Below are 15269 nucleotides of genomic sequence, written 5' to 3'. Positions count from 1 at the left end.
CAACCGTCCGTCGGCCAGGGAACGCTGTCTCCACTCTTGTGGATGCTGCTTCGAAGAACAGAGATAAAGAGTGGATCGAGGATGAATACGCTCCTCTGCCTTCGCAGCCGACTTCAAAACTCGGGTGTTACGGCAAAGGAGGCACCCGCGGCACGTCTGGTCGGGGCCATGGCCTGGGTAACTCAACGACCCAATGCATCGCGCCCAGATGCTGAAGTGATCGTGGTGCCAGTCAAAGATGTCGCCAGGATCATTGGCAAAGGAGGTTCCAGGATCCACGAGCTTCAGGATTCCAGTGGTGCGTACATCTGGGTCAAGAAAGACGACGCAGATAATTACTTCGAGACCAAGATCAAGCTCTCGGACCCCGAAGAGGCGTGTCGCAAGGCCCGCGAGCTCATCGACGCGATCGTCCATCCGCCGGAAGAACCAGCATGCTCCAGCAAAAGCGAAGAACCGCCGCCTTTGCTCAACTGGGACAAGCTGCTTGCCAAGAGCGACGAAGATGCAAAGAAGCGCTGGGCCTCTCTCGCACCGATAATTAAAAATTTTTACGATAATTAAAAATTTTTGACTCTGGCATTGCTGCTGCCAGCCATGATTCCCATCGGCAGCCAGCCTGTTCCGAGGGAGGATGTTGCCATGGTCTTCGAGGTGGTGGTTTCCGGCGGGGAGGAGGCGGTGGCAGTTTGGGTGATGGCAACGAGCAACTTTTCCCTCCACCTCTGGACATGTGCTTTCCAAGTGCATTCAGCTTCTGGATGCATGGAAGATAAAAGAAAAAAAGAAAGAAAGCAGCATTAAACAAAGGTAACGACTGTTCAGAATGCAATATTGGCTAAATATCGAGGCACCTTGCGAGGCATGCTTGCCAAATTTATGCCAAGGTGCTGTGAGCCAGAAGTACGCAGGCATCCATTGCATGCAATCCATCTGGCGGCGAAATGTTACAGGCTAGTGCGACAAAACTAGGTTGACAATAAGGCTTACCGCAAACACTAAATAAGAAGGTGGGACAAGAAATCTTGTCCTGACACCTCCTTGTGTTGTGTTTGCCGTAAGCTTTATTATGAATTGGCACCAACTAGCCATGTCAATGAATGCATTCTGCAAAACTATAAATGGAAAAATACACCTTCAATTTTGCAGAATGCATTCATTCACAGGCCCGTTTGTATTGTCACTTTCAGTACCACTACAATATCTGTTGAATTGAGAAAATGTAGTTCTGTTCTTGCAAAAGAGCTATTAGCTATTGCTGTCATTGGCATGCTCGAAGAATGTGACTAAAGGAATTTTGTTATTGCCTTAGGCAATTATTGCCTGTTACACCTTTTTCCTTCATTCAAATGCACGTGTTGTACCTTTCCTGTGCATGCGTTGTTGCTAATTGCCAAGTTCTGCCGCTTCTGTGTGTGCATGCTTACATTTTTTTTGGTGGGAAGTCTCCAATGGCCCTAGTTGCCACGACTCAGAAGCGTCAACGTGCTTTAAACATGCCGATGTTGAAGGTAGCCACATATACAGGATCTGCATAAAAAATTATCGAAAAAGGTGAAATGATTGTAGCTCTAATTATTACACATTTTTGTTGCCACTACAGCTATGACCCTCTGGGAAAAAGCAATCAACAGTTGCACTAGAAAGTTTGTTAGGTGAGGTCGGCTTTTTGTATATTGATCACTGTCACAAAGGCATGTGTGAGCATGCTTGAGCCCAGATAAAATCAAGGATCAAAGGCTATTAAATTCATGCCATGTTCAGGCACTCTAGTTTGTTCTAGTTGGCGTCTGTTTCGTGCTTTGGTAGACTCGGGAAAAAAGTTCAATGCATACTTCATTGAGAATCAAAAATGAAGCAGGCACGCTGGACGCAGAGGTATCTGCTACGGATGGGGCACTATAGCTTTAATATATTTAAGGCTGCATACCTCGTGGTCACCTTGGCACATCCGTTACGGAGATTTGGCCAAGAATGTCTATTGACCCTTTTTGCGGAGCAGTTTGTTTTCAAGAAACGAGATGGTGCTTTCGGTGGCACGCCATACATTGCCTCAGCGAAAGCGCACGAATACGAAACCATTACCGCTTCTGCCTTGTTTCCGTGCAATCAGCTGTCGCAAATGCAACTGGGTTTTCGCTCACGCACTGTGCTCCATTCATGCTGTAAAATGTGGAGCGGTGGATTGGAGACGTTTGCAGTAGTTGGCTGCAAAAATAGTGACTGGCATATTAAGGAATGTAATGAATATATGTCCTAGTTCACGGACTGTTGCTACATACGAGCAGCCTCTGTTTCTGGCCCTTCACAATAAACGAGTTTCCTGGTGGATTTAAAAAAAAAAAAAAGTTTTCACAAAAATTCACATCAGCGTTGTATCGCTAACCTCCACCCCGGAATGTCGGCAAGAATGAGTACCGCTCGCTAAAGACCGATAAAAGGAATAGCACCGCTTTCCGGCACAGTAAGTTTCACGCACATTATCTACACACATCTACCACAACTTGCACGCCAACTTATGCACACTTGAATCGATACACCAAAGCATGTGTAACAGCTACTACACCAACAGTACATGAATGTTCGCTGAATGTTTCGTGACAGTCCACAGGACTAAGCGAGTTACTAGGGATACTATTTGCTACAAGCTATTACAAAGAACAGAACAGCCACGTTCCAAGCCTTGTGTGCAGTAAGAACAAATCTACTGCAACTGAACACACCCGAGAGCGATTAGGCAGAAAATAATCGGATAGTGACCGAACGGACGAACTTCAGAGTCAGAAACGTGACAAGCTTCTGCTTCTAAGTATTTGCCAAATAAAGACCGAAGAGCGAAACACTGATTCTGATTCAATTCCGAAGCGGAAAGCTAGAATAGCTTGGCATACATTTTTAGCCTTGATTTTAGAACAACCATATACGATGCTCGCGCCGTTTGGACAAAGCTTAATGAGCTTTGAAAGCGCTTTAACATGTCCTCTGAACCGGTGGCCACAGTTTTGTGTCGACCCATCCAGTCAGCATTTACGATATCTTCCGAAACAGAGGTTTCCCTAGCCACACTGGGCGTCATGTAAATCCATAGTAAACGCGGAGGCAGCTGAGGCAGGCAATGGACGCGTCACCGCATGATCAAACATGGCAGCTACCACGGGGACGCCGCGAAAGAGTCAATATACCTGTCAATATGCTGTGCCGCAGGTTGTCTACTCGGGCACAAGCTAGTAGACAACTTGGGTCACTGGATATAGTGCCACCGTTTATTGTTTGAGATAGCCCATCCATGCAAAGCAGTCAAAGTAGGTAAGTAAAGGTGTTTCCTTATAAAAAGGTGGCCAGGACAATCGCTGCTTGTAGCCGAGTTACTAAGCACATTCTCCAAACAGTAGCACTTCTGTCACGCTTCCATGGACAGTGCCAGGCTTTTCATTAGAGACAGGCACAAGAGACTTCTGTGTCTGTATAATGCTCTGAGAAATTGCTGGTTGCGACGATTTATAAACTAAGAGAAGACACTGAGTGGGGGAGGTTTACAGGCAACCATCTGCAAGCATATGAATTTCTTTTTCCATGTCTTACTTTACCGAAATGTCTCTGTACTTTTTTATGCCTTACGAGAACGACGTGTGTTCAGAGATAGAAGTTAGTCTTTTTCCTCGTAGTTATAAGACAGCAGTGCTTCTGTCATCATCATCATCATCATCAGCCTAAATTTATGTCCACTGCAGGACGAAGGCCTCTCCCTGCAATCTCCAAGTACCCCTGTCTTGCGCTTGCCGATTCGAACATGCACCTGCAAATTTCCTAACTTCATCACGCCACATAGTTTTCTGTTGTCCTCGACTGCGCTTCCCTTCTCTTAGTATCGATTCTGTAACGCTATAATGGTCCACCAGTTATCCATCCTACACATTTCATGACCTGCCCAGCTCCATTTATTCCCCTTAATGTCAACTAGAATATCAGCTATCCCCATTTGCTCTCTGATCCACGCCGCTCTCTCCCCGTCTCTTAACGTCAGGCTTAATCATTTTTCGTTTCATCGCTTTTTGTGCAGTCCTTAACTTGTTCTCAAGCTTCTATGTTAACCTCCAAGTTTTTGCCCCATATGTTAGCATGGGTAGAATGCAATGATTGTACACTTTTTTTTTTTTTCAACGACAGTTGTAAGCTCCCAGTCAGGATTTGGCAATGCCTACCATATACACTCCAACCCAACTTATTCTTCCGTAAATTTCCTTCTCATGATTAGGGTTCCCTGTGAGTAATTGACCTAGATAAACGTACTCCTTTACAAACTCTAGAGGCTGACTGGCGATCCTAAATTCTTGTTCCATGGCCAGGCTATTGAACATTGTCTTCTGCATATTAATCTTCCACCCCACTCTTACACTTTCTTGGTTAAGGTCCTCAATTATTTGTTGTAATTCGTCCCCATTATTGCTGAATTGGTCACTGTAATCTGCAAACCGAAGTTTGACAAGATATTCGCCGTTGATCCTCACTCCTAAGCCTTCCCAGTCTTAAGAGCTTGAATACTACTTCTGAGCATGCAGTGAATAGCATTGGAGAGATTGTGCCTCCTCGCCTGTCCCCTCTCTTGATATTTTGCCTTCTATTTTTCTTGTGGAGAACCAATGTAGCTGTGGAATATTTGCAGATATTTCTCAAGATACTCATGTGTGCCTCTTGAACTCCTTGATTACGCAATGCCTCTACGATTGCTGGTATCTCTGGCATATAGCTTAATAATTAACAAAAACATTTCTCCATTGAACATCAGTGTTGAGCTAGGAAATAGGCCAGATGCGTTCGTTTATGCATTAGTCAGCTAACTATGCTGGTGCAACATTGCATAACAGCACACAAAATAGGATGTCGTTAGAACAACAGAAAACTGAGTAAGTTCAAGTGGATTCATGGTATGCAAAGTCAGGCATGCAATACAGACAAAAGAATCACCAGGAGGCCAACCACATGCCTGTTATCAAGTAAACATTCACACACATGCGGATAGAAAGGAAGACACATACTTCTTGTAGTCATTTTGCCCACCTTCCTTTCCATGCGAGAATATCCTATGTGGGATAGAACTGACGAAATAGTGATTTGAAGCTGAGGATTCTATAGTCATGGGCAACTTTCTGCGGTAATGAAGGGGGAAAAAATTCAGAGGCAAAGCCTGCTTAAGAATGGTCCTGAAAAAAATTCCTACATTCTCATTTGCGTTAGTTTAGCTTGGGGAAGAAAAAAAAAAAAAAACATGTGCATCTTATTTACAGCAGCTAATTAAAATTTGACTACTTCTGCTTCTCTCTTTGCCCATGTGCGAAAGTCGCACATGGTAGCTGTGATGATTTATCTATTTAAAGAAACAAAGCACTATCAACAAGGAGAACGGAAACAGGCTAGGACGGAACATCACATGACAATGTCGAAGACTCTGCTCTCGCCGACTGCCACCGCCGTAGACGCATACGCACTTGATCCCTCGGTAGTGGTATTTTTTTGCTGCCCGCCCAATCTGCCGGGCAGGCCCGCGTGGCGGAGCGAGAACCGGACCTGAAGCACCTTTCCTCTCCTTCCTTGGAATAGGCTGGCTGTCGATGTGAATCATGGCTGGTAGCAGGAGGTAGCAGGAATGCCAGAGTCTTCCCTGTACCTGTCTGTGCGATTCCGATGAGGTCTTGAACTTGAAGCAGGATTGACGAGGCCTGGCTCTGTATTGGAGACGGCTTCGCGAACTTGTTTTCGCAGATTTCGTCCAAGATTACCGGATGGTTTGAAAACGCGAGCTCGAACGTTGTCACGGGGTTAGTTGCTACGTCTGGTGGCGGCTGTTGTGGGCCCAAGTACTGTTGTTGTCTGCCTTGAAGGCCACCGCCTCCTCAGCAGACATGGACGCAACTTGAGCATCTTCCCCGCCGGAAACCACCACCTCGATGACCGCGGCAACCTCCTCCCTCGGAACAGGCTGGCTGCCGATGTGAATGATGGCTGGCAGCAGCGATGCCAGAGTCTAAAATTTTTAATTATCGTAAAAATTGTTAATTATCGGTGCGAGAGAGGCCCAGCGCTTCTTCGCATCTTCGTCGCTTTTGGCAAGCAGCTTGTCCCAGTCAAGCAAAGGCGGCGGTTCTTCGCTTTTGCTGGAGCATGCTGGTTCTTCCGGCAGATGGACGATCGCGTCGATGAGCTCGCGGGCCTTGCGACACGCCTCTTCGGGGTCCGAGAGCTTGATCTTGGTCTCGAAGTAATTATCTGCGACGTCTTTCTTGACCCAGATGTGCGCACCACTGGAATGCTGAAGCTCGCGGATCCTGGAACCGCCTTTGCCAATGATCCTGGCGACATCTTTGACTGGCACCGGGGTCACTTCATCGTCTGGGCGCGACGCATTGGGTCGTTAATAGTTACCCCGGCCATGGCGCCGACCAGACAATACGCCGAGGTTGCCTCCTTCGCCGTAACGCGTGGGTTCTGAAGTCGGCTGCCAAGGCGAAGGAGCGTATTCGTTCTCGTTCCACTCGGTCTGCATTATTCGAAACGGCGGCCATAACAGGGGATACAGCGTTCCCTCGACGAACGATGGCCTTGACCAACGCCTCCTTTGTCGTGACAACGGTCGTGGTGAGACGCTGGTCATATTTAGGCCTCGTGGGCAATAACCGTTAGCAGCAAGATACAATAGTCCTGTTTGCCTGTTCAAGATAACACAGACCTGGTGACATCGAAATTTTTCCAGGAAAATAAATTCTGGACACTTGCGTGCAGGTAGACGCAGACGCAATGAACACTTGCGTGGAGATAGACGCAGACGCACGGGAGCTGCAGCACGTTCTGTGAGAGCGCGGATCCGCGCCGACAAAAGGCCACGAAAAAAAAAAAAAAAAAAAACTGGTATTCATCCGCCCGTCTAATCATACTCGTGAGCAGCACCAACGCCTCCTTAAAAAAAAAAAAAAAAAAAAAAAAAAACGAAAGAAAAAAAAAACTTCTAAATAAAGGAGGCATTGGTGAGCACCTACAACGTAACATCAGCGCATCCTCTATACTTTAGTATAGAGGAGGCACTGGTAATATGTAAGTACGTAATCACGCAGCGGACGGACTACATTCAACACGACAACGAGTGCCTAAAAACTAGATAGTCCAGAAACGTCATTCAAACATATTTTTCTTTCTCTATGATTCAAATCAATTCACAAAATCTGGGCATTTGCAGATGTGCGCGCCGCCACCAAGACTTTTACCAAATATGTATGAAAATTTATACAAAATGAATGAGTTTAATTGTTTAACATAGGTAGCGCTACAACTTTTTATTTGCATTTTTTGGCTCACAAATGTGGCAATTTGTTTTACAACAACTACGATAGGTCAACTTGCCGTTTCGCAGCTCGCATACTCGTCTGCGACGCTGGGCGTGTCTAGGAGTGAAGAAAATAATAATAATAATTTCACCTGAGGTTTCTTTCCGATTTTCTTACGGCTACCATAACCTCATTCTCGAGACCGAGTATTGCCTTGGGAGTCGTTAAGTCTCTGGTGACTGGATAGAGAATGACGCGCAGGCTTTCACTTGAATTTGAAATTTACGCGGCGTACATTCGTGTGATATAGTCGTGCGTCGATCATTGATACTAACATTTTAGTGAGAAAGAAGAATTGTAAGCAAACTTCAAAAATCCAATTCGACTATGGAATTAATCTTAAGAGGAGCACTGAAATGATCGACATATCTCCGAATTATTATTATTATTTTTGGAGTGACTTCAGATCATGCTGTAAGGTATATACTCTTAGTACTTTAGGTGGGGACACTTCTCGGCTTGCTTGCGAGGCGATATTGACCCGATAAAGTAGCAAAGGCGCGCGCCGATCGTACGATGCAACTTCGAGACAGAAAAGGTTTTTATCTAATGTTGCTATAGCAACCGGCGCTTCGGAATTTTAAAAATTTCCCCCACCTCCCCGAAGGGAATCGTGAGGAAATGCGAATGCATTTCTTGCGCCGAGAGTACACGGCGTAGTAACTTTAATGGCGTAAATTAATGACGAGACGAGGATTTGTACCGTAACCATTTATTTACACATTCATCAGCACCTGTTTGTGTTGTCATTGTACCTGACGGCCATAATCACAGCCTTGTGGTCGCTAAAGTGTACAGTCAAAAGGTCTTTGAGAAGCATGCCCACGTCACAGTTTCGGGTAAAGGCGAGATCAATGCAACTTCCGCGAATGGTAGTCGGACACTTGTCGGACTCGGCGGAGGCACACTGCATAGAGTACTTTGTCCGCATGTACTCCATCAACCACTCGCCGCTCTTCTTTCTCACGTCCACGTTGCACGGAGTTCGGTATCGGCAGCTCGCTTCGCTCGCTTGCGTTCGGCATCACGCGCTCTTCGCTTCGCAGCCTTGTCTTCCGCTTCTTCTCCTCCGGTTGATGATGACGTTGAAGCTACTGCAATGACGTCACCTCCAGCGAGAGGTGTATAATGCTCGGGTTGGATTGTATTACACTTCTTGCTAGGGGTACCGTTGCCGTCAGACATTCGCCTTCACCGACTTCTGCCATCGCCTTGAGAGGCGCCCAGCCAGCGAACGGTCGAGAGTGAGGCGCGCGCTTCACTCCATTTATATTGTTACGGGGATAACATGTCGGGACGAGTTGTAGGCGAAAGTAACGTACGGCAAAGTAGCGTCCCAATCGCGGTGATCGGTGGAGACGTACATTGAAAGCATATCGGTCAGAGTTCGGTTCAGGCGCTCTGTGAGTCCATTCGTTTGGGGGTGATACGCAGTTGTGAGCTTGTGGTGGGTATAGCAGGAACGAAGGATGTCATCGATGACGCGAGACAAAAAGTATCGGCCTTGATCGGTCAGAAGCTGTGGAGGAGCACCGTGATGCAGGATGATGTCATGAAGGAGAAAGTCGGCGATATCCGTAGCGCAACTGGTTGGGAGGGCACGGGTAATGGCGTATCGCGTCGCGTAGTCGGTCGCTACGGCGACCCACTTGTTGCCTGATGTCGAGGTTGGAAAGGGACCAAGAAGGTCGAGCCCAACACGAAAGAATGGTTCGGCGGGAATGTCTATAGGATGAAGCAGACCGGCAGGTAACATAGCTGGCCTCTTGCGGCGCTGGCATTTGTCGCAGCTAGCGACATATCGTTGGACGGAGCGATAGAGACCAGGCCAGAAGAAACGGCGCCTGACGCGATCATAAGTGCGGGTGACACCAAGGTGACCAGCAGTGGGCTCATCGTGAAGCTGGCGAAGGACATCTGACTGCAGATGGGCAGGCACGACAAGGAGGCGTTCAGGGCCCTCAGGATGCATATTATGGCGGTATAAGGTGCCGTCCTGAAGGAAGAACAAGTGGAGGGAAGGGTCGGGTGTGGCGGATCCGAGTTGAGACTGTCGATGATAGACCGTAAAGCCGAGTCGCGGCGTTGTTCGTCCCGTATATTAACGAGGTCCGAGATAGACAAAACGCAGGCGTCGGTGTCTTGCTCGGAGACGTCAGGGGAATCCACGGGATGCCGTGAGAGACAGTCGGCATCTCGGTGAAGCTGACCGGACTTGTGCACCACTGAAAACGAGTATTCTTGGAGGCGCAGAGCCCAACGACCAAGGCGTCCTGTAGGGTCTTTGAGCGAAGAAAGCCAACAGAGGGCGTGATGATCAGTCACGACGGTAAAGGTGCGGCCAAACAGGCAGGGACGAAATTTGGCGACAGCCCAGACAAGAGCAAGACACTCTCGTTCCGTGATGGAGTAATTCTTCTCCGGTGCGGACAGGAGGCGGCTAGCGTACGCAATAACACAGTCGTGGCCGCTCTGACGCTGAGCGAGGACGGCACCGATTCCATGGCCGCTGGCATCTGTGCGAAGTTCCGTCGGTGCAGTCGGATCAAAATGCGCTAAAATAGGGGAAGTCGTCAGGGCATCTATAAGCGCCGAAAAGGCAGCAGCTTGGGGTGAGCCCCATGTAAAAGCAACGTCTTTTTTGAGGAGCGCAGTAAGGGGACGCGCAATGTCGGCGAAATTACGAATAAAACGTCGGAAATAGGAGCACAATCATATAAAACTGCGTACGTCTTTGGCCGAACAAGGTACAGGAAAATGCTTCACGGCGCGAACTTTTTCAGGATCGGGCTGGACACCTGTCGCGTTGACGAGATGGCCAAGTACGGTTATTTCACGGCGTCCGAAACGGCATATTGAGGCGTTGAGTTGGAGACCGGCATTGCGGAATACCTCGAGAATGGTGGAGAGGCGCTGAAGATGGCTGTCAAATGTTGGCGAAAAAACAATGACATCGTCAAGGTAGCACAAGCAGGTTGACCATTTCAAGCAACGAAGAAGCGAATCCATCATGCGCTCGAATGTGGCCGGCGCATTGCAAAGGCCGAAAGGCATCACTTTAAAGTGATAGAGGCCATCGGGAGTTACGAATGCGGTTTTTTCGCGGTCCAGTGGGTCAACAGCAATCTGCCAATAACCTGAGCGAAGGTCAATAGATGAGAAATATTGGGCGCCGTGAAAACAGTCGAGTGCGTCGTCGATACGGGGCAAGGGATAGACGTCCTTTTTCGTGACCTTGTTGAGGTGTCGATAGTCAACACAAAATCGCCAGGTGTTGTCCTTTTTCTTGACCAGCACAACAGGAGCGGCCCAAGGACTCGAGGACGATTCGATGATGTTCTTGGCCAGCATTTTATCGACTTCCTTTTGGATTATGGCGCGTTCCGCAGCGGAAACGCGATAAGGGCGCCGGTGAACCGGTTGGCAGCAGTGCCACGCCCCCGCTGTACCTTCTAGCATTTGTACAACCGCGTATTTACAAATGCTAGAAGGTACAGCGGGGGCGTGGCACTGCGGGTCATGTGACTTCCGCTTAACACGGGTTGTCATGGCAATCGTGAAGCTCCTAGGTGCCTAGGGACGTAATCGCTTAGGGACTTTTGAGGCACTGGTCTGGCCCACGCCGACCGCAATTCCTTGGTAGTGACGCCGTGTCCGCCCTTGGACGTAACCGAGCTGATGGATAGTTCGAGAAGGGGGAAAGAGTCTAGTCTGCCACGTGTAGAGTGTACTAGACAATGGTCCATATTCTAGTACACTCTAGTCACGTGGTTGTCGCAGCGGCGCGCCGCCGGTTGGAACACCTCATACTTTTCTGTAAGGGGCTTAACCCTACAGTGCAAGGCAACGGGGCTGATTTTTTCAAAGCATTGGGGTTTAGGGACAGTGAAGGCAAAATAGACTTTAAGCGGGTAGAAATGACCAAGCAGAGGTTATCTGATTGGTGGATAAAATTAAGGCAGGGGTGAAATTTCACCCACCACAAAGTACAAATTATGTTAATGGTCATGGCTAGGTGGCGTATGCCACCGCCCGATTTAAAGGGTTCAGCCTCATCCATCCATCCATCCATCCATGGCCGCCCTGCCGCTGCTCCGTTTTGCCGCCGGCGGCGCGCCGCGCGCGTTTTGCCTAAAATCCCTATATAAGAAAAGTACCGCCATCTACTCTTTCCTCCGCCGCCTCCTCTCCTAAAGCGCTTGCTTTTTTTTCTTTACTTTTTGCTTGCGAAAGCCAAGTCGACGGTGGCGCACCTAGAAAGTCCACGTTGAAGCTTTCAGGCCGGGCGCGCGCCGCCGCCAGCGACTGCGGCTGCGCAGAGGACTTTCAACATGGCTCTGAGGCGGAAAAAAAGAAAATATAAAGTGAAAAGCGCGCGCTATCATCGTCCAATTGTAGATACAGGAGAGAGAGAGAGAAGCGGCGTTTATCAAAGGATGGCGGTACTTTTCTTATATAGGGACTTTAGTTTTGCCGCTAGAGTGTACGTACCATAACGGAGGCAACGGAGGAAGCTGAGGCAAGCAATGGACGCGTCACTACGTGATCAAACATGGCAGCGCCTACTGGAGCTCCGGGCATTTAAGTCCTCCAAAGCAAACGAAGGTGTCTCAGCCGAACACAAGGATCTTCTTAAGGAAATCAAGGTGTCCCAATAGAACTCCAAAAACGGACGCGTGCTTACGAATTTATAACGAACCTGCAACAGATCATCCCACAGAAACAATACAGGCTAGATATACGGGGTGTTCAAAATTAAGCTTTATGGTTTTCTTAAAATTAGGCACTGGGAGGCACGGGAAGACCACCTGCGCAAATAAGTTATGTGGCCAGGGGGACACAACGTGAGATGATAATTATTGCTGTTAGCAGCCGAATTAACTAAAATTGAACAATTAACTTTTTATTGACTGCAGTAAGTGTGTATGTTTGTATTCAAAAGTTAGAGGCAGTCGTGTTTCTACACAGTTTCACTTGGAAGAATTCTTCTAGCATGTCTGTGCTCCGAGATATCCAACTCCAAATTTTAATTGTCGGTCGCACGATTACGCATGCAACTTGCAAGAGAGTTAGGATCGGCGCAAAGCTCCTCCCTGATGTGACGCGGCTGTTGCGTGAGGCGTTGAGTCTGACAACGGGGCGGAGGCATTGGCAAATATAATAACTGTCCCCCTTCCCCTCACGGCTGGCGGAATGAAAAAAAAGATCGAAGAACCCGTAACCGCTGTCGTAACACGCGACCGCGCAACCTGTAAAGATGGCGACAGCTGCCATGCCGAGATAATGGCGCGAGCGGAGATGCCGGAGGGCAGTCCGTGTGCGTAATGGTGACTAGACGACCGGGCATGGTCCTTGCAAGTTGCCTGGGCTACGCAAATAAAGTGAGTGCTGATGTCCAAGTATGGTAAGTTTTATTGAAATAATGAGCAACAACTGCACCATCAACAGCAGAAACCTTTTTAGCTATGCTAACGAATATTTCATACTGCCACTTTAAGTTTGGTGTTGTCATGCACAAATCTCATGTCAACACTTCACCCATCAAGATGTCAATGCCCTAAAAATGTTCAAAATGCCTCCCTTCCACAGCAACACAAAGCATAAACCGCTCTCGCGTCGACTCGATAATTCTGCGCAGTACGACAATTGAAATTTGGAGTCGGATATCTCGGAGCACGGACACACTAGAATAATTCTTCCGACTGATACTGAGTAGAAACACGACTGCCTCTAAGTTTTCAATACAAACATACCCACTTACTGCAGTCGACAAAAAGTAATTGTTCAATTTTAGTTAATTGGGCTGCTCACAGCGATAATTATCATCTCACTTTGTTCCCCCCTGGCCACATAACTTATTTGTACCGGTTGTCTTCTCGTGCCTCCCAGTGCCTAATTAAAAAAAAAACCATAAAACTTAATTTTGAACACCCTGTATTATCAGGCACAGCCGCCATGCACATGGCTGTATTGGGTAACGTCCTTTTCCTATAAGCCCGGAGAAACCGATACCTGGGTTCGCTACAGGTCTTCTTCCTCTTTCTGGGGTTTCACGTGCCAAAACCAGTTCTGATTATGAGGCACGCCATAGTGGAAGGCTCCGGGTTAATTTTGACCACCTGGGTTTCTTTAACGTGCATTACAACGCAAGCACGCGGGCGTTTTTGCATTTCGCATCCATCGAAATGCGGCCGCCGCGGCCGGGATTCGATCCCGCGATCTCGTGCTCAGCAGCGCAACGCCTGAACTGACTGAGCCAGCACGGCGGGCTACAGGTGTTGCTCTAGCAGTATAAAACGCCGGTTTGTCGTGAGCAGAAACGGTGAATTTCGGTAAATAAGCAAGGCTACAATCATCATCATCATCATCAGTGACGGAAACTGACCCCCCCCTCAGAAAAAACCTGGCTCCGCCCCTGTCAGGCGCGGATCCAGGGGGGATGTCCGGATGTCCTGACCCCCCCCCCCCCCCCTCAGATTTCTGCATCCCCCCCCCCCCCCCCCTGCTGACACGGGGACGGCCCTGTCGCAAAAAAATATGGCCACCAGCATTTTTCAAAAGTATTTTTCGCGAATGCCAGTGGTAGCAGCCATGTAGAAGTAAAGCTAGCTCGCTCACAAGCTTAGTTATATTCCGTAGGGGTGTGGTGTCGCGAAGTTGCCGTAGTTATTGTTTCTCATGAACACCTTGGACCTCCTGGCGCCGGCCGTGCCTTACTCGTCCCGTCGGTGGCGTCGAATGAACGAGGGGACGTCCCTTTTGCCAAGCACGCCGATGTCCGCGCGAGCGCCTTCGCGCCTGATCAACTTAGTTCCCCATTGGGGTGTCATCGGTTGCCTCATTTGCTGTCATCGGTTCCGCGACCAACCTGCTTAATGAAAGAGATCTCTCGCTGAAGTGTTCTATATATATATATATATATATATATATATACAACAACTAACAGCCTAACTAAGAACTACGCATAGACAACTTTTTTTTTTAACTGTAGCACTCATTGTGATCACAGTTACACGTTGACATATCCAGTACAGCACAGTACCGTTCGTACGCTACAAAGTTTTTCATTGTAACTTCGCAGTTTATTGTCGTACATTAAGCATAGGAGGCTCAAGCCCACCGGATCCGTTTATCTGAGTGGGCGTTCTCGCGGAGCGGGGCGAAGCCTCGAGCATGGGCTGCGAAATGGGGGAGCGTGACGTCAGCGGGCCAACGCAGCGCGCGGGCCTAGGATGGCGTCGCGTGGGTAGAGAAATGGGAGCAGATCGCGCCTTGTGTAAAAGGATGACGTCGCGTGGGAAACAAAACATGAAGACGCTGGCTCGCGCTCACGGCTACTACGCTACATCGTTCTTCTTGTAGGTGGCGTCGTGAGTCTTCACACGCGGTGATTCGCATATCGTAAACAACTAGCGTAGTGGTTGCCGCGTTGAAACGAAGGTGTCTCAGCCGAACACAAAGAATCTTCTTAAGGAAATCAAGGTGTCCCAACAGAACTCCAAAGCCGGACCCGTGCTTACGCATTTATAACGAACCTGCGACAGACCATCCCAAATTTTATTTTAAGAAACAATACAGGCTGATATACCGGGTGTTCAAATAAGCTTTATGGTTTTCTTAAAATTAGGCACTGGGAGGCACGTGAAGACCACCTGCGCAAATAAGTTGTGTGGCCAGGGGGACACAAAGTGAGATAATTATCGCTGTCAGCACACCGAATTAACTAAAATTGAATAATTAACTTTTTATTGACTGCAGTAAGTGTGTATGTTGTTCAAAAGTTAGAGGCAGTCGTGTTTCTGCAAGTTTCACTTGGAAGAATTCGTCTAGCATGTCTATGCTCCGAGAATATCCAACTCCAAATTTAATTGGTCGTTCGCATGAGTACGCATG

General features: G+C 48.1%; 2 protein-coding genes and 1 long non-coding RNA gene across 5 annotated transcripts in view; 2 read left to right on the top strand and 1 right to left on the bottom strand.

Annotated features, from left to right (window-relative positions):
* Nucleotides 1–15269, top strand: part of LOC125943110 (uncharacterized) — a 492224-nt gene that overhangs the window by 364786 nt on the left and 112169 nt on the right. The gene's annotated exons all lie outside the window — the stretch shown is intronic.
* Nucleotides 1–15269, top strand: part of LOC119441651 (probable ATP-dependent RNA helicase DDX43) — a 160964-nt gene that overhangs the window by 45418 nt on the left and 100277 nt on the right. The window lies entirely within an intron of this gene.
* Nucleotides 189–5650, bottom strand: LOC125943112 (uncharacterized). Of its 2 annotated transcripts, none has more exons than XR_007465564.1 (3): nucleotides 5429–5650; nucleotides 1428–1530; nucleotides 189–757 (listed from the first exon to the last, which is right to left on the bottom strand). It is a non-coding gene; the product is annotated as an uncharacterized LOC125943112 (long non-coding RNA). The 2 variants fall into 2 exon arrangements; XR_007465565.1 differs by having other exon boundaries at nucleotides 5487–5649.

The sequence above is a fragment of the Dermacentor silvarum genome, chromosome 2 (genome assembly GCF_013339745.2).
Source record: "Dermacentor silvarum isolate Dsil-2018 chromosome 2, BIME_Dsil_1.4, whole genome shotgun sequence".
NCBI classification, from domain to species: domain Eukaryota; kingdom Metazoa; phylum Arthropoda; class Arachnida; order Ixodida; family Ixodidae; genus Dermacentor; species Dermacentor silvarum.
This window is presented reverse-complemented; position numbering and strand designations above follow the sequence as displayed.